The following is a 20622-nucleotide window of genomic DNA, read 5'->3' on the forward strand; positions in this document are numbered from 1 at the left end:
TAGATCTGGAAACCTAATTTGTTTGTATCCGATCTGGAATTATGTGACTGATGACGTCAGACGGTCTAACTCTTTCTTTCCCCTAGTTATTGACTGTCATGTTTTTTTGACTTCTAATCGTCACGTCCCTTTGACTTCTGAGAATCACGCCCGTAACTGTATGATATTATTAGATCTCACCTTCATGCACCGATTAAATGCAAGCATGCATTGTGAATTTCCTTCAGAATCTTGTGTTTGATTGCAGGAGTCCCTATACGGAACATCTTGATTGGGTGTTGGAGGAAGCTGCTGCAAAGTTTTGCCCACACATCAAATTTCATGCGTGTATGTTTGTAGTCAATAACTGCAATTTGTATTGCCCCTATTTAAATCTCATTTCGGATTTTTTTAATTATTATTATTATCTGCTGGCTAACTCTCTAAGCACTTTTTGGTTGCATAAATTATCTAATGACTTGTGTTTTTTTATTCAGAGAAATATCACATTTGTTTATACACTACTTGTCAATATATTATTCTTCGATTTAGATTTTAGACTCGTTAGTTTTTGAATAATTGATCTGCAGCTGGAACGCGGAAGGCGAAGCAGCAGGGCAAGCATGAGGGCGGATCTACCACAGGATTGGGGGCCACGGTCTCCCAGGCTGGAGGAATAGTTTGGACTGCGGTTGCTGATCACGCTGTCCACGTCTTCGTAGAGAAGACATGGATACATCAACCCGGCCCAGGCCCCTCAAAATCTAAACCCGACCCCTTAATTTAAAATCTAGATCCACACTGCGGATTCCGGTCACGCGTCCTGACCTCGCTCACTCGCTCGCGGGCTTGGCCACAGACGTTCTTCGGGTGATGGAAATCGAAAGGAGGGAAAGTTCAAAGTAGTTAACGAGACGACTTTGATATAAAACTGGATCAGCGCATATGCAAGGGGATGTTCGATTCTTGAAGCGATCGATTTTATATGATCAAATAAACATAAATTGATTTGACTATTTCTACGGCAATTCAACTTCGAAAAATGAGTTTGATCGGCTACAAAAACTATGGAATCCCACAGGCTGCTGCTCATCGCATCGACGAGCCTCCGCCAGCGGCCTAGTGGCGCACAGATCTGATGCAGGTGAGCCTCCGCCGGCGGGGAAGCCGTACAGGACCTGGCGCCGGCTATGGCACGGCCCGTAGGATGGGCGAGGGTTCTGGGAATGGGGAGGAGGTTTACAACGTCATCCCCATCCACAACTTGCTGGCGGATCACCCGTCGCTCAAGCTCCCGGAGGTGCGAGCTGCCATGGCCGCGCTGCGCACCGTCGGGGAGCTCCGGAAGCCGCCCTTCGTCCGCTGGCACGGCGGCCTTGATCTCCTTGACTGGCTTGGGGCTTTCTTCGGCTTCCAGCGAGACAACATCCGCAACCAGCGGGAGCACCTCGTGCTCCTCCTTGCCAACGCCCAAATGCGAATCCATCCCCCGCCGGACGACATCGACGTCCTCCATGGCAAGGTCGTCCGCCGCGTCCGCAAGAAACTCCTCCACAACTACACCGCATGGTGCTCCTACCTTGGCCGCACGCCCAACGTCTGGATTGACATCCGCCGTGCCGCCTCCGACCCCCGCCGCGAGCTCCTCTATGCGGCCCTCTACCTCCTCATCTGGGGCGAGGCTGCCAACGTCCGTTTCGTTCCCGAATGTCTCTCCTATATCTTCCATCACATGGCCGGGGAACTCAATCGTATCCTCGAGGACTACATCGACGAGGCGACGGGCCAACCTGCCCTCCCAGCTGTCTCCGGCGAGAACGCTTTCCTCACCCGCGTCATCACCCCCATTTACGAGACCATCAAGCGCGAGGTTGACGCCAGCCGCAACGGCACAGAGCCCCACTCCGCCTGGCGCAACTACGATGACATCAACGAGTACTTTTGGAACAACCACTGCTTCGAGAGCCTCCGTTGGCCGCTCGACCGGTCTAAGAATTTCTTCGCCACTTCGCCTACCAAGAACCGCGTGGGGAAGACGGGCTTCGTTGAACAGCGCTCTTTCTGGAACCTCTACCGCAGTTTTGACCGCCTCTGGGTCATGCTCATCCTCTTCCTTCAGGCGGCCATCATTGTGGCCTGGCACGGAAGCAAGACGTACCCGTGGCAGAACCTCCAAATCCGAGATGACCAGGTCCGTGTCCTGACCATCTTCATTACCTGGGCCGGCCTCCGCTTGCTGCAGTCCCTCCTCGACGTTGGCACCCAGTACAAGCTTGTCTCACGCGAGACCAGATTGCTCGGTGTGCGAATGGTGCTCAAAATACTCGTTGCTGCGACATGGACGGCCGCATTCCCTGTCCTGTACTCTCGAATGTGGAATCAGAGGAACCGAGACAGAACGTGGTCGGCTGCAGCGAATCGGCGGCTGTCGAACATATTGGTGGCTGCCGCAGTGTTTATCCTCCCTCAACTGCTTGCCGTCGCTCTCTTCGTTCTCCCTTGGCTCCGAAATTTCCTTGAGAAGACCAATTGGAGGATTTTTTATGTTCTCACCTGGTGGTTCCAGGGTCGCACCTTTGTGGGTAGAGGGCTACGAGAGGGTCCGCTGGACAGCTTCAAGTATGCCCTTTTCTGGACTGTACTCCTTGCTGTAAAGTTCATCTTCAGCTACTTATTGCAAATCGAGCCAATGATTTCCCCAACTAAAACCATACTTAATCTTCAAGGTGTTCAATACCAGTGGCATGAGTTCTTCCCCCATTCAAACACGGTTGGTGTGTTCATTTTGTGGCTTCCTGTCATTCTTATTTATCTGATGGACATCCAGATCTGGTACTCAATCTTCTCTTCAATAGCCGGGGCGCTAGTAGGCCTGTTCTCACACCTTGGTGAGATTCGTGATGTGCAACAATTGAGGCTGAGATTCCAGTTCTTTGCTAGTGCCTTGCAGTTCCATCTGATGCCAGAAGAACATGTTTTCCGGCAGCATGGTTCACTGCAAAATAGAATCAGAGATACTGTGAACCGGCTGAAGCTGAGGTATGGCTTGGGCCGCCCGTACAACAAGATTGAATCACATCAAGTTGGTCCTAGCAGGTTTGCATTGATATGGAATGAAATCATTCACACATTCAGAGAGGAAGATATTGTGAATGACCGGGAAGTGGAGCTTCTTGAGCTGCTTCCATATGCATGGAATATCCGAGTGGTTAGGTGGCCGTGCTTATTACTCGGCAATGAACTTCTTCTTGCTCTTGGCCAAGCAAAGGAATTGAAGGCTGATGACAGAAGACTCTGGAGAAAGATTAGCAAACATGAATATAGGCGTTGTGCAGTCATTGAGGCTTATGACAGCATCAAGTATTTGTTCCTGGAGATCATCAAGGAGGGAACCGAAGAGCACTCCATTGTTGCTGGATTGTTTGAGGGATTTGATAGCAGCATTCGCGTGGAGAAATTCACTGTAGAATATAACATGCGTGTGCTGCAGAATCTTTATGGCAAATTGCTTGACCTACTGAACACATTAATCAAGCCAAATAAAGATGTGTACAAAATGAGGATGGCATCTCCATCTTATTTTATTTGCAAAAGATTTATGAAGATGAATGGGCAAACTTCTTGGAACGCATGAAGAGAGAGGGCATGACTGATGAGGAGGAGTTATGGGGTAAAAGATCAAGGGATCTTCGACTTTGGGCCTCATATAGGGGTCAGACCTTGTCACGGACTGTGCGGGGAATGATGTACTACTACAAGGCTCTCAAGATGCTTGCATTTCTTGATTCTGCTTCCGAGATTGACATAAGGGAAGGATCGAGGGAGCTACCTTCAGTTGTTTCCTCGAGGAGGCAAATAGAAGATTTAGATAACTTGGAGGATGGTGGTAAGTCATCGCCATCCCAAAGTCTGAGCAGAGCTAGCAGCAGTGTCGGTTTGTTGTTTAAAGGTCATGAACATGGTACTGCTCTAATGAAGTATACGTATGTGGTCGCCTGCCAGATTTATGGAAACCAAAAAGCTAAAAATGACACACGTGCTAATGATATTTTATATCTGATGAAGAACAATGAAGCCCTCCGTGTTGCTTATGTTGATGAAGTGAAATCAGTCAGGGACGAAGTGGAGTATTTTTCTGTTCTTGTTAAATATGATCAACAACTGGAGAAAGAAGTGGAGATATACAGGGTCAAGCTGCCTGGACCTCTAAAACTTGGAGAAGGCAAGCCAGAGAACCAGAACCATGCTCTTATCTTCACAAGGGGTGATGCAATACAAACAATCGACATGAATCAAGACAACTACTTTGAGGAGGCCCTCAAAATGCGCAATCTGTTAGAAGAGTACTCCTCCAATTATGGTGCTCGAAAACCAAATATCTTGGGAATCCGTGAACATGTTTTTACGGGTTCTGTTTCTTCCCTGGCTGGGTTCATGTCAGCTCAGGAGACAAGTTTTGTCACCCTTGGACAGAGGGTTATGGCAAATTCTTTAGGGTGCGTTTGGTTTAAGTCATCATGTATAATTTGGTTATGTGATTACCTGGTAATCACATAACCAAGGTTATAGGGAATAAAACATAACCAAATGTTGTTTGGTTCAACTTAGGTAATGCAACAAAAACTTGTTTGTTTGAAGGTTTTAATGAATACCCTAGTTCAATATTTTACCGTATTACCCTCAGTTACAAAACCAATTATATATAATACTATTATTATTATTATTATTATTATTTTTTTTTTTTAATGTTTTTTTATTTTTTTTTTCCTGTATATTTTTTTACTTTTTTATGAGTTTTTTTATTTTTTAATGTTTTTATATTTTTATATTATTTATATTTATATTTTTTTATTTTTTTACATTTTTTAAATTTTAATTTTAATTAATTTATTTTATTTTTAATTTTATTTTTATTTTTAAATTTTTAAAATTTTTTAAAATTTTTATAATTTTTTTTAAAAATTTTTATAATTTTTTTTAAAAATTTTTAAATTTTTAAATTTTTTAACATTTTTAAAATTTTTTAACATTTTTAAATTTTTATTTTTTTTTTTTAAAATTTTTATTTTTTTAAATTATTTATTTAAAAAAAATAATTTTTAAATTTTTTAAAACAATTTTTTATTTTTTTACATTTTTTAATATTTTTTCTTTTTTTTTCATGTTTTTTCTTATCGAAGGGTATTTTTGATAAAAAAAATTCGTTAACCCCGGAATCAAAAAAACCTTAGTTTTCTGAGGTTTTCCGATTCCGGGCTGCATGACCCTTTTGTTGACGTGTCGGGCATGAAACATTACTTGGGAATCATCGAATACCTAAACCAAATAAGGTTTTTGTTGATGACCTTGGATGGATAACCAAGGTTATCAAGAATAAACCCGAACCAAACGCACCCTTAAAGATAAGGATGCATTATGGCCATCCTAATGTCTTTGACCGCCTTTGGTTTTTAAGTCGAGGAGGCATTAGTAAGGCTTCAAGGGTCATCAATATCAGCGAGGATATATTTGCAGGATTTAATTGTACACTCCGTGGTGGCAATGTTACCCACCATGAATATATACAAGTTGGTAAAGGCCGAGAAGTTGGCCTGAATCAAATATCGATGTTTGAAGCCAAAGTGGCTTGTGGTAATGGTGAACAGACCTTGAGCAGAGATGTTTATAGGCTAGGTCATAGGTTGGATTTCTTCCGGATGCTCTCTTTCTTTTACACAAGTGTGGGGTTCTATTTTAACACAATGATGGCCGTATTGACGGTCTATGCATTCGTCTGGGGTCGCCTTTATCTGGCTCTTAGTGGCCTTGAGAGTTCCATTGGAAGAAATGCTGTCTCAAATAATGCAACTCTTGGGACTGTTCTCATTCAGCAATTCATTATCGAGCTTGGGCTTCTTACTGCATTGCCAATGATTATAGAAAATTCTCTTGAGCATGATTTTCTGCCCGTGATTTTGGATTTCTTGACAACACAGTTACAGCTTGCATCAGTGTTCTATACTTTCTCAATGGGAACTAAGACCCATTATTATGGGCGTACTATTCTTCATGGAGGTGCAAAATATCGAGCTACAGGACGTGGTTTCGTTGTTGAACACAAGAAATTCGCTGAGAATTATAGACTCTATGCACGCAGCCATTTCATAAAAGGTATAGAACTAGGGATAATATTGACCTTGTATGCTGCCTATAGTGCCATTACAAAGAATACTTTCGTTTACATTGCAATGACCTTCTCAAGCTGGTTTTTGGTCATCTCATGGATCATGGCTCCATTTGCATTCAATCCATCTGGTTTTGATTGGTTGAAAACTGTTTATGACTGATGATTTCATGAACTGGATTTGGTATCCTAGTTTTATTCCTGCAGAGTCTGACAAATCTTGGAAGAAATGGTGGGATGAAGAAAATGATCATCTTCGGAAAACTGGACTTTGGGGAAAATTATTGGAGATCATATTAGATCTCCGCTATTTCTTCTTCCAGTATGGTATCGTGTACCGGCTAAACATTGCAAGTCATAGCCGTAGTGTGGCTGTGTATCTGCTTTCTTGGATATGCATCTTTGCTGCTATTTTGATATTTGTCATTGTGGATTATGCTCGAGATAGATACGCTGCCAAGAAACACTTGAAATATCGGGCCATTCAATCTTTAATAATAGTCTCTCTGGTTGCTGTCATCACTCTACTGTTGCAGTTCACTTCCTTCGAAATTGTTGATTTCTTTATAAGCTTGTTAGCATTCATTCCAACTGGTTGGGGTTTAATCTCCATTGCTCAAGTTTTCAAACCATTTCTCCAAGACACTGTTCTATGGGAATCTGTGATTGCTGTGGCTCGGTTCTATGAAATCATGTTTGGAGTAATTGTCATGGCTCCCGTGGCATTACTGTCCTGGTTGCCTGGTTCCCAGGAAATGCAGACAAGAATGCTCTTCAACCAAGCATTTAGTCGAGGTCTCCAGATATCAAAAATTCTTATTGGAAAAAAGTCTAGTGGCATTCGAGGTACTTTCTCATGCTTCTTTTTCTGTATGTCATTTGAACTGTTTACCAACTTTTATTCTTCCATGCCTAAAATTGAAGGATAGGAATTTTGTTCAAAATTCATTATTTTTCCTATTGGATCTTTGTATGGTTTTAACTTTCTTTGATAAATGAACTTGAAAATTACTATGTCATACCTAGAGTCCTAGACTAAAGTAAAATCCTTCTGCAAGTTTGACCCAAGTTTAAATTTGACTTGCTGTTTAGTTCGCATCTGTAATAACATTTCCACTTAGATTGAGTCTTGAATCTTAAAGCTAGAATCTATATGCCACCATGCCGAGTCTTGCTGCATTTGATCTCAGGTTCAGTCATTAATTTTAGTTTACAACAAATAGTTGAATTTGTAGGTTAGGGCATTTTTGATTATTTGTTCCTGTTATTCAACACTTTTTTTAAAAAAATCTTACGGCCATCTGCTTGCCTACTGTACCCATCATTTTATATTGTAATTCTATAAACATTACAGTGCCTTTTTATTTTAGTTTTTTTAAGGCTACCAGCGTTGGTTTCGTATCTCTTTATTACTCCCAGTATGGTACAATACACGTCCCGTCTCTCATTCCAATTAAATAATTGTAGTTATTCTAATCTCTCATGATTTTTTTTTTTTTTTTTCTAACCCATGCGTCTCCCATGCTAGTTAAATAATTATAATTAATCTAATATCTCATGACTTTTTTTTTTTTCTAATATCAAGACTAGTGTTACATCTCTTGCCGTTAATAATCTATATATTACATAACAGAAATTTAATATATTATTTTCTTGAGAAGCAATACGGGTTACTTCTTCAGGAAAAATGAGTTTTAAAATCTTCTCAAACTGCTTTGGCCACATCTCCTAAATAATTTTCTCCTACTTTAATCATAGCTTCGCTTGTTTCAATATCTATTTTATGCTTAGCTTGGTAATCTCTTTTCACAGAGACTATACATTGCTCTAAATAGGTGTCATAGAGTTATGGGTCGCATTCTGTAATATTAAGTAGTACAACATCTTTTCCAAAAAAAAAAAAAGTCATTTCTGGTGGTCTATGTTTTCTGGTTGTTCTAACTAAAGGGTTATTGTTTGTATACGGTACTATCCTAGTTCTTGGTGGATGTCCTTGACCATAGTCCATTGTCTTCATAGTACTTTCTAGTAATCTTACTTCATATGGCTTAGAAGTTGCTGATGATTCTGCAGGATTCATCAAATTAGTGGCATCCATTCTTTGCTTTGTTAGAAGTTGTAAATGTTGATTACCTAGAAACTTAAGTAATTGTTGTTGCTATTTTAACTGTGTTTGGTAAGTAACTGTTTGATGCATGAAATTTACATGAGGTACTAATTCTTCTTCTGTTTCTATTTCAGGTACCATTGAAGTTGGTTGATATTCAGAAAATCTAACCAAAAGTTGATTATTTCTGTCTTTATACATAAGTGAGATAGTGAGTTTTAGAGTGGCATCATGGTTTTGTAAATTAATATTCTATTCTAATTCTGCTAAGGTATCTGAAGTGTATTCTCTTGGTTTTAAAAAGTGCATGTCTTTTGTTGTTAAGGCTTCAATCATGTCTGTAACAGAGATTTTAACATGATTATGCATATGATTCATTATTTTTCCTAAGAACATAATGTCTACTTGGAGGTTACCCCCTTGGAAGTGACCATACCCTTTGACTTGGATGAGAATTTGTATATATTTTACAAAATCACGTATAGTCATATTAAAATTAGGGCATAAGTACGTAATGCCTAAATTAGCATTCATATCTACCTCAATAAGTCTTATGATGACCTTTTCTGTGTCAAAAAAGCGAGTATCATGTAAGACTATTAAAACTTTTCCTCCTAATTTGGCTCTAGTTAAGCCTCTGAGGTCAAATACAATCAGTTCAAGATGTATATAATTATGTTTTCTTAGATACAGACTTTTAGCAGCCTCCTCAGTCATAAGGCCTAGTTTTACTTCTCCTCCATTTGGAAGATGAAGAGCTTCTTGTCTGTGATGTTGATAGACAGAGAGAGAGAAATTTAAGATTCCTTGACTATAAAATTTATTTGGATTTAATGCATTTAATTCTTCATTTGAGAAAATTCTCAAATCTTTATCCACATCTATAACTTCTTCTGGGCAAAGAGGGCCTAAAGTAGAAATACTATTTCTTCTAGTTATGGTATCTAACCAAGAAGAAGAAGTATTTGCTTCCATGGTCTAACAGCTCTAGAAGATCCTGAGAAAGGCTCAGTTTTTGTCAAACTCATTGGTTTTGTATGTTAAAAATTTAGAAGTGACTGGTGGTGGTTTAGAAAGAGATTTTCCTAAAGATAAGTTACTAAGATCTTTATTCAGCTTTGCAAAGGCTTCTTTTACCTCACTAGATCCAAGATTACCAGCAAAATTTTTTTATATCAAACTGGGGTTGATCAGAATGTAAGAGATGACCAAGTTACTTACTTCTAATATAACACGTATGTTTATTATGGTCTAGAGTTATTATATTTCTAGGTTGTAGAGCAAGATCTAAATAATCAAGTTTTTTAAAAGAGGTAGAGGTTGTACACAATAGGTTTCCAAGTCTATTGGCTCTGATACCAAACTGGGGTTCAATTTTAATATATATATATATATATATATATATATATATATTTAATAGCTTTGAGGTATTTGTAGTTTTCTGGTTGAGGTTTCTAAGCCTTTAGGTATTTATCTAATCCCTCTAGCTCACACCAGTGAACCTCACCTAGTAGAGAGCCTCTAGACTTATTGTATGGTTTCTGATTTCTTTCCTCGGCTCTTCAGGTCTTACTGTAGCTTTCTCGCTATTTTGCCTTAGCCAACACAAGTTTTACAGAACCAGGAAACTAAAGTCCGTCTTCTCTCTTAGCTAGTTACTGAAAAGTCAGATAATCGAGGACTATTGATACTAGAAAAATTAGATAAAACCAGGAGGCTTAGAAAGAAAAGCTTACTCAGCCATATATAAACTAGGACAAACTTACAAACTTAGGATTAGCTTACAAACTTACAAACGTAAACAAGCTTACAAACTTACAAAGATGTAGTAGGGAATACAACTGCCAGAGAAGAGAGGAGAGATTACAGGTTCTTGTATTGATTAATGCCCCGCTTATGCAGAGAGGCTCTCTATTTATAGAGAAAGAGAAGAGACTAGAAGAGAGACGTGGCAGATAAGCTAGAATCATTCTAGTGGAGTTTTAGCTCATGGCTGACGTTCTTAAGTTGCTGACATCATTGCATTCGTCAGAGAGCAGTAAGTGAGTGTGGTCGTCATTGCTTCCGTCAGGAGTTATATTTCTATCATATTGATTAAATTTACTTCTTCTATAGAGCCCATTGATGGAGGTATTGTTGATGTAGAGGCTACAGAAAAATTAGTTTTCTGTTTTTCTAGCCATGCCAAATTTTTCTTTTGATAAAATTGGCATAAGTTTTGATGTTGAGTTGTATAAGAGAAAGAAAAGTGTACTGTCCCACATGCCTTTGGTTGGTAAATATTTTCAGTGAAGGTTTCTCCGATCAGACTGTACTCAGTTGGATCTTGATAAGGAACCCAAAACCAAGAGCTTCCTTGAAGCGAGGCCCTCTAATGGCTTAATTGTTCAGAAATGAGTTTTGGAGAGAGCTAGTCTTTGTCTGGATGAGAGGAATAGTCTTCGAATGGAAGTAATTGTATGTTTAATCCTTGCACATCTAGTTTAATTAAATGTCTAGATGGTTCTGTTTGGATAGAGAGTCATTCAGGTGGAGTACTACCAATAGTAGCTAAAATGATGATTTCTTTTTCTTCAAGTAAGTGTTGGATAAGTCTTCCAAGAGTCTTTGGTACTACTCATATTGAGTCTAATTCTTGGATCCATAATTGATGGAGCAGTCCATAAGTCATAAGAGATTCTGGAGTAATAAGTCTTCCTCTATAGTTTTTTCTTTGAAAATTTTCCAACTGTATATTAGCTTGTCGTATTGAATATAAAAGTTGGCATGTATAACCCAAGTCTATAAGTTTTGTGGTAGAGCACTGAGAAAACTATTTTGTACATGAGATTTTCTCCGATTATTCCTCTGTATAAGTAATCTTTATTTTGGGGGTTTCTTTTTGATGAAACCAGTTTAACACATCTGAGAGTTCTAAGAATGTTTTATAAGAAGAAATATCGCCCAATGTTTGTAAGTATAAAGTAATGTCTTCTAGTAGGGCTTTTAATGAGAAAAGATTATCTTTCTTCTTGTGGTCTTGCAGTACTTCTAAGGACTGATACTGGAGTGGCCTAACTGGTACAGAAAGCATATCTGTTTCTTGCCTTGTTGGGCTAGTATTGGAAGAAGCTGCCATTAAATAAGTTTTGTCTCCTTGTATTTTGTTATCCAGATGAAGTGCTGGACTTATAATAAAGTTGGGGCCCAATTTCACTCGGAGTAAGTCATAGGCTTCATTAAGTGAATAATGTTGGAGCAATCTAGGTGCCCTAAGTTTTGATGTTTGGGCAAAGGTTTAAGTTAGGTTTATTGTTGTATTTGATATGCATTGTGAGTGTGTAGGATACAGGTACAACAAGGAAAGTCCAAGGGTGAGTCTTGGCAGTGTAAGTCCAAGCATGTAGTCTTGGCAACGTAAGTCCAAGTGTGATCTTGGCAAAGGAGGAAAGTCCAAGGATGAGTCTTGGCGGTGTAAGTCCAAGCATGTAGTCTTGGTAACGTAAGTCCAAGTGTGACTTGGCAATGGATGAAGTCCCAGAGGCGCGACCTCTTGGCAAAGGAAGACCCGACAACAATGACAAGGCCGATGGAAGCTCCAGAAGGCAAGACGTGAAGGATGGGGAGGCATCCGAGGGACGCAAGGATGATGGAGGAGGCTAGAAGGCTAGGTCTAGGTTGGTCGGGCGAGAACGAGTGCTGAGTGAATGTACTCGAGGTAAAATCCTAGAATTAGGGTTTACTGTAGCAGTAATGTAGTGGCACTGTAGCGTTACTATAGCGTTACTGTAGCAGTACTGTAGCAGTCGACTAGTGACTGTAGCAGTCGACTGGTGCACTGTAGAGAGCCATTGGGCTGACACTAGTCGACTGGTGCAAGGACCAGCCGACTGGTAACGGGCAAATCAGCTTACTGATTTGTTCCAAGCTTTATAAGAAGGAGCTTGGGATGGCCGGCCAAGGTGACGAAATTAGACTTGGTTAAAGCCTAATTAGTAGTCACCAAACGTGCTCAAGATTCTCTTGTGTCCAAGTGTTCTTGGTTGGTGTTGTGGTGAGGTTTCTCCACCCACAAGGAGTTGCTTGAGTAGCCGGAGTTTGCCGGGGGTTAATCCACCGAAGGATCGGGATCGTCCACCTTACGGACAACCGTGGAGTAGGAGCAAGTTATCTCCGAACCACGTTACATTGACGTGCATTGGTTTGTATTTCCTTTCTTTGTCTTTAGCTTTCATATTCGTATTTAGTTTCGTATTATTCCGCTATGCAACTAACGAATACGTAGTAAGCCATCGATTTGGGTGAGACGCTATTCACCCCCCTCTAGCGGGCACATCGGTCCCAACAAGTGGTATCAGAGCGAGGGCGCTCTTCTACGGACTAACCGCCAAGAGAGCAAGAAGCTAGAGGAAGAAGAAGTTGGAGTCCGAAGGACCGCTCGGATGGGATATCCGAATTCCACCTCCGTATGACAAAGAAGACTTCAATTATTGGAGGAAGCGGTTGGAGACATGGTTCTAAATGGATTGGAACCAATGGGTTGTCTTGAGTGACCCATTTGAAACTCCTACGAACAAAAAGGGGAAGCCCCTCCGACCTCGACATTGGACTGAGGAACAAAGGGAGCAAGCGGAGGCGGATAAGGAGGTAACAAAATTTTTGTTAAATCTATTACCTTCTAATATCATTGTGAGTGTAGGTGAATGCACAAGTGCATGTGATCTTTGGAAAAAGATCATTGCTTATCATGAAGACCCGTCACAATTCCAAGGAGTAGAGGAGCCCAAGGAGAAGAGCTCATTGGTCCAAGAAGAGAAGGACCAATCTGATGTTGACATAAGGTCAACATCCGAGGAGGAGAAGAAAGATGAGGAGGTATCATCCACATCATCAAGGGAGGAAGAAGTAGAACCGTCCACATCTTCAAGTGAAGAGGAAGAAGAGCAATCCAAAGAAGAGGAGATATTGGAAGCTCAACCCTCCACCTCAACTACCAAGAAGAGCACAAAGGACCACATCAAATGCTTTGACTGTGGTAAGATGGGGCACTACAAGAGTAGGTGTCTTTCGCTCAAGAAGGTAAAGGAGGTAAACCCTAAACTCACTAAAGTTAATTTACAAACTAATGTGAGTTGTAGGAGGAAGAAGAAGAAGAAGAAGAAGAAGAAGCACATTAGGTGCTTTACATGTGGTAAGTGGGGTCACTACCACACAAAGTGCCCAAGGAGAGGAGAGCTCAAGAAATTGGCGCACTTGAAGAAGTGGGAGAAGAAGAGAGTTTCAAGGGTAAGGGAGGTAAACCCTAATTTGAATGCTAGTTCAAATTTAAATCGTTATAATGCTATTTATCATGAAAATAGAATGCATGATAAACCTAAGGACAAATATATACCTCCTCATGCTAGATCTACCATACCTAAGGTTAAGAAGGTAGATAACTACTTAGGCAACAATTCTAAGGACTTTAGATATAAGCCTAAGGCTAGCAATGCTCATAGGAATCAACAAAAATCCAAATCTATGGATTTAGTAAGGGAAAACCAAGTCTTAAGGTCAAGACTTGATAACTTAGAGAGAACCTTAGAAAGAATGGAAAACTTGCTTAAGGGACAAAGTGAGCACAACCTTGGAAAAGCTAGACAAGAGCCATCCAATGGCTATAGAGGTTTGGGATACAAACCTAAAGCCAAGAAGGATATGACTTCCTTTCATAAGGTTCTATATAGTTATGGGACCAACCCTAGGTTTAGAGGTCAAGTTAAAGATACTAGGGAAGGAATCCCTAAAAGTACTTTTGGCAAGATCAATGTGACTAAGACTTCTAAGAAGTCTAACAAAGTCACAAAGAAGGTTACAAGGGAAGTTATTTCTAGAAGTGACCTAGTAGAAGTGACCAAGGCTTCTAAAAAGCCTCGAAAGGTCCTTAGGAAGGTATCTATGGAAGTCATCCCTAGTGAGTACCTAGAGCATCCAAGGAGCACCAATATGTTTTGGGTTCCTAGGAACATATTCTCTACACCCTAGATAGGTTTAGAGAGTGTCATCTCAAATTGGAATGGTAGTTAACCCAACCTTGTTAAAGTTGACACTTGAGAACATTTTCAAGGTTATTGTTAACTTTCTAAAATTAAAAGGATTATGAGGTTACTCTTTGAAAGAGTAATATATGTGCCAAAATTTGAAGAGTTGAACTTAATCTAAATTGGCACACCTAAGAAAAGTATAAGAAAAATCAAGTTAGAACTTTGATACTTTCTTAAGGAATTAAGAGAAAACCCATACTTTAATTAAATGTAATTACTTCTTGGAAGAGTAACATGTGCCAAATCTTAAGGAATTGTGTGTGAATTAAATTGGCACAATTTGGATGATCATATGAACTACCAAGTTGGGATTTGGTATGTTCCTAGGGAGCCAAGGGCAAATCTGGGGCTCAAAATATAAGGTGATTACCTCTTTGGAAGGATAAATATGCCAAAGTTTGAGGAATGTGCTTAATTTTAATTGGCATAAATAAATCAAGAGATTAAAGAAATGTCAAGTTGGGGTTTGGTATTTTCTTGATGAAATTGGGCAATCTAGGGTTAAATTTTGAGTTAGCTAAGGTTAAGAATACTTAGATAGGTAATCTAGGTAAATTTTATTTATGCTAACTTGCCATGATTGTTTGTCCATCATATGCCATGACATCATATTTAGCATTCACATTTTATTATGAAAAATACAAAAATATCATGTCATGTCATACATACATCATGTAGCTATAGCATGCTTTACTTTTGAAAATTACTTATTTTGATGTATGCCATTAATTATCATGCAGTATGTCAATTTCCTTGTAATTAAGGACAAAAGGCATTTATTATGTATGGAAGTGTCCCAACAAGAGGGATCATATCAAGTGACATCCTAGATGGATGATCATGATTTTTACAATGCCTAGATAGAGATGCATGATCTCTTAGTTTAGGGCAAGACCAAATATACATCTCACAAAGAACTATAAGGTGACTTATATGTGTTTTAATACACATTAGATATAAGTGAGATGTTAAGATGGTGAACTAAACTCAAGATGTTGATCTAGTGCATCTTGTTGAGTTTTAGGTTCATCAAAACACATAGTTATGTGTCTTCCAATCATTGGGAAAGCTAATGTACAAGTCATGTGCATTGAGCCCAAAGAAAGTGGTTGGATATTGGTTTTAAAAATGATTTCAAAATACTTTTGAAAAACCTTGGTGAAGACTATCTTTTGATAGTAATCATCATTGGAAAGTTAGACACAAACTAGGAGAAAATATTAAAATTTTCAAGAGTTTTCAAATTTGTGTCAATCTTTGAAAATATGAAGTATTTTCATAGAAAATTATTTTTTCCTGATAAAGTATACCCTAAATAATGTCTACATGAGTTTTCATGATGAAAACAAGTATGTATTGGTTAAGAAAAACCAAAGTGAAGTTTCGGTTGAGGTTTAGTTTCATTATTGAATTTTGAACCTTAAAACTTTGAGTTTTGGTTTTCCTAATTATTTAGAAACCCCAAGTCATTGTTGATGCAATGATAGAAGTTTGACCATATTTTTAGGGGGAGTTACTCTTTGAAAACATAAAAATCTTTTCCAAGACCAAAAGGAGATCAAGTGTTAAGGTAACACATGACATTGGTATGGGAGGTGTTACCAAGGATAAGGGAGAGTCATCCAAGGCCAATAAGAAGGAATATGCTAGGGTAGCATATAATTATAGCAAGGATGAGGTGTCCAAGATTAAGGACAAGAAGAAATTAACCAAAGACAAGGTGTCTAAGGTTAAGAAGGTGAGTTTAGTAGGCCAAGTGTCAACCGAGGTGCACCGAAGTGGCCTAGCCATAGTGGATGAGTCACCAAGGGAGGTGACTAAGGTTAAGATTCCTAAGGTTAGGAAGATCCTTTGGGACCCATGATAGATGGGTTATCAAATGTGCCAAGTGGTTAGGAGACAGACTTAAGTCTCTAACCTAGTGGGTTGGCACAATTGGGATGTGTTTCATGCATGAAAATATGACATTGGGGGTCATATTGCATACAAATTAGTTTTTGATGTATAGATGTCATATAAACCCATGCTAGGGAAGTATTGCGATTTAGTATGGGCAGATACATCAAGAGGAAGCCAAAACTAGGACTTTAGGTCAATGTTCAATTGAACTATTTAGCTAGTTTTGAATTTTGTGTCAATCTTAGGATCTATGATAAATATATTTTTATATATATTTTTCCCAAATAGACAAGGGTACAATAGACCTCTCCACAAAATTTGGAGATTTTTGAAGGTCTAGGGAATTTCTGGTGCATTTCTGAAGTTGGCCTGAAAAGGCTGATTTTTGTAGAAATAGGGTGCCAGTCGACTGGTGCAGATACCAGTCGACTGGTAATAGTATTTTTGAGCACAGAATGTTTCTGTAAGCTCATTTTGTCGATATCAGTCGACTGGTGCCGATACCAGTTGACTGGTAACAGTAGATTTCGACCACAGAATGCTTCTGTAAGGTTCTGTCGAAGGGGGCAGTCGACTGGTACCTAGTTCAGTCGACTGCTACCAGCCTAAAAGTGTTTTTCAACGTTGTTCTTGACCGTGTCAACTCGTTTAAATGTATGAGATCCATGGGGGATAAATACATGAGTTTAGGGTCAATTTGGATGACATATTTTCAACAAATTGGGATATTGTTGGAGCTCTTTTTTATGTATGGAAAAGGGGGAGAAGTCTAGGTTTAAGTGGGAAACCTATACACCTTTGCAAGAAATCCTAACTCGAGGGAGAGCTTAGGTGAAGGGGGAGCTATTGTTTAGGCAAAGGGGGAGAAGTTTACCTTTGCGGGAAATCCTAGCTCAAGGGGGAGCTTAGGTGAAGGGGGAGCTTAGGGATTTAGGTTCCATTATTTATGCATGAGTTGATTTGCATATTTATTTGCATATGTATTGCATTTATGTTTCCCTAACTTAAACAGGTTGTCAAACATCAAAAAGGGGGAGATTGTTGGAGCAATCTAGGTGCCCTAAGTTTTGATGTTTGGGCAAAGGTTTAAGTTAGGTTTATTGTTGTATTTGATATGCATTGTGAGTGTGTAGGATACAGGTACAACAAGGAAAGTCCAAGGGTGAGTCTTGGCGGTGTAAGTCCAAGCATGTAGTCTTGGCAACGTAAGTCCAAGTGTGATCTTGGCAAAGGAGGAAAGTCCAAGGATGAGTCTTGGCAGTGTAAGTCCAAGCATGTAGTCTTGGCAACGTAAGTCCAAGTGTGACTTGGCAATGGATGAAGCCCCAGAGGCGCGACCTCTTGGCAAAGGAAGACTCGACAACAATGACAAGGCCGATGGAAGCTCCAGAAGGCAAGACATGAAGGATGGGGAGGCATCCGAGGGACGCAAGGATGATGGAGGAGGCTAGAAGGCTAGGTCTAGGTTGGTCGGGCGAGAATGAGTGCTGAGTGAATGTACTCGAGGTAAAATCCTAGAATTAGGGTTTACTGTAGTAGTAATGTAGCGTCACTGTAGCAGTACTGTAGTGTTACTGTAACAGTCGACTGGTGACTGTAGCAGTCGACTGGTGCACTGTAGAGAGCCGTTGGGCTGACACCAGTCGACTGGTGCAAGGACCAGTCGACTGGTAACGGGCAAATCAGCTTACTGATTTGTTCCAAGCTCTATAAGAAGGAGCTTGGGATGGCCGGCCAAGGTGACGAAATTAGACTTGGTTAAAGTCTAATTAGTAGTCACCAAACGTGCTCAAGATTCTCTTGTGTCCAAGTGTTCTTGGTTGGTGTTGTGGTGAGGTTTCTCCACCCACAAGGAGTTGCTTGAGTAGCCGGAGTTTGCCGGGGGTTAATCCACCGAAGGATCGGGATCGTCCACCTTACGGACAACCGTAGAGTAGGAGCAAGTTATCTCCAAACCACGTTACATTGACGTGCATTGGTTTGCATTTTCTTTCTTTGTCTTTAGCTTTCATATTCGTATTTAGTTTCGTATTATTCCGCTATGCAACTAACGAATACGTAGGAAGCCATCGATTTGGATGAGATGCTATTCACCCCCCTCTAGCGGGCACATTGGTCCCAACAAATAAAACTCTTTATAAGGAGGTTTATCTTCTTCTGGAAGTAAGACTTTCACTTCATCCCAAGTAGCATAAAGGTCTGCATAAGGCCCAGAGAAAATAGCATAACAGGAGAATTTCTTCCCAAGTGGTTTCTGAATAGTAGTCAGGAAGTAATTTGACATAGCATTAATAATGGTTATCTTTTGGCTAGCTATTCCAAGTGAAATAGGAATATTCCAAATATTATCGATTAAGCATTGTTAATGTTATCAAGTTGAAGTCTTAAAGGAAACTAAAAAATATCTCCTTTGCAAGAGAATTGAGGAAGTTCTTGATTGCCGAATTTCATTGTCTTTTGGTAGTCATAAGTACGAACTCTCTTTGTATCCATGACTGCAAAATAATATTAAATTAATAATCTTGATAAAGTATCTGTTAAAGAATTAGCACTGTCTTTAATATGTTCACAATGGATTTTGAGTCCATTATTAAGAATGGTATTTGTAAATTTAATCCAGCGTTTAGAGCCTAATCCTTTTCTTACTTCCTTTTTCTGTTGGTTATATTTTATTATAGTCTCACAATCAGTTCTGATAGTTATTTCAGATTTATTACAAATAAATAGCATGAAGGCTTCTAAACAATAAATGACTGCTAGTAACTCAAAGTCTAAAGATGTAAGTCTTCCTTTTTCCTTATATTTTTCTGAGGCATATCTGCACAATTGTTTTGAAATTTTTGGGTCATATTTAGATCTTTTACTCAATAAAGCTCCTTCCCAGCCTGTCTCACAGCCATCTATTTCAATTACTAAGTAATCCGTATCTAAAGGTAAAGTTAATTGAGGTAATTGTTGGACCATTACTTTGATTTGTTTTACTAAATATATATCTTGTTGATTAAAATATCTTTGTCCTGTTTGTGATGTTTCTAAACAATAAATGACTGCTAGTAACTCAAAGTCTAAAGATGTAAGTCTTCCTTTTTCCTTATATTTTTCTGAGGCATATCTGCACAATTGTTTTGAAATTTTTGGATCATATTTAGATCTTTTACTCAATAAAGCTCCTTCCCAGCCTGCCTCACAGCCATCTATTTCAATTACTAAGTAATCCGTATCTAAAGGTAAAGTTAATTGAGGTAATTGTTGGACCATTACTTTGATTTGTTTTACTAAATCTATATCTTGTTGATTAAAATATCTTTGTCCTGTTTGTGATGTTTTGTTATACAGAGGTCCACTAATTTTTTTGATATCTTTTAAATAAGGTCTTGCATAATTAAGTAAGCCTAAGAATGATCTCAGTGTTTTGATATCTTTCATTTTATCTGGAAAATCTAAGATTTTGCTGGTGATATGAGCTTGAAATGTTATTTTACCTTGACCTATAAGACTGCCTAAAAAGTCAATGTAAGGAACAGCTAATTTTATTTTTCTTCTGGAAACAATTAAACCATGTTGTTCAAAAAGGTTAAAAATCATGTGTAAATGTGTATAATGTTCTTCTTTTGTTTTAGAGAATACCAGAATATCATCAATGTATACACATGTGAAGTCAGTTACAGGTCTAAATATGTCATCCATTTCCCTTTGAAAGATCTGAGGGGCTCCTTTTAACCCAAAAGGCATTACTAGCCATTCAAAATGGCCTTTCGGGCAAGAAAAAGTGTCCATGGAATTGATTCTGGATGTATTTTAACTTGTCAAAATCCTAATCTCATATCAAATTTAGAATACCATTTAGATTATTGAATTTTATTGAGTAATTGATCTTACTCTGGTATGTTATACCCATCTTCATGACAATTATCAGTAGGTTTTTTATAGTTGAACATCATTCTAGACTGTCCTCTTTTTTGTTCAGCTCTTTTATTGACTATAAAAGTAGGACTTCTATGTCTAGAATCTGATCTCTAGATGTCTTGTAAAGCCAGGAGTTGAGTAATATGCATATCTTAACAGCACTTAAAACGAAATGCACTTACATTCAGATTCAAAAACAACTTAAAAAAATCAACAATATGGTTTCTGTAGCCAAATTTATACACCCCAACAGTATGGAAACCAACAGCAATAAACTAGACGAAGACACTTTAAACACCCGAAACGAATACCTGCACCAAAACCAAAACTTACCCCTAAAAAAACTTATTATATTAGAAAAAGTAAAGAACAAAAACCCGTTTTAAATAAAGAAAAACATGTAAGAAGGTTTAAACCCAAGAAAACTTATACAAATACTCTTACTTGTTTTATATGTCATAAACCTGGACATCTTTCTTCAGCCTGTCCTGAACGGAAAAACTTAT

At 38.9% G+C, this 20622-nt stretch overlaps 1 non-coding gene and 1 pseudogene across 1 annotated transcript; both read left to right on the top strand.

Annotated features, from left to right (window-relative positions):
- Positions 1-1102: 1102 nt before the first annotated feature.
- LOC122043549 lies at positions 1103-8403 on the top strand (annotated as a pseudogene).
- LOC122044784 lies at positions 3710-3789 on the top strand. The gene has a single exon (XR_006129788.1). It is a non-coding gene; the product is annotated as a small nucleolar RNA J33 (small nucleolar RNA).
- Positions 8404-20622: the final 12219 nt, after the last annotated feature.

This window comes from Zingiber officinale, chromosome 2A (genome assembly GCF_018446385.1).
Source record: "Zingiber officinale cultivar Zhangliang chromosome 2A, Zo_v1.1, whole genome shotgun sequence".
Classification (NCBI taxonomy): domain Eukaryota; kingdom Viridiplantae; phylum Streptophyta; class Magnoliopsida; order Zingiberales; family Zingiberaceae; genus Zingiber; species Zingiber officinale.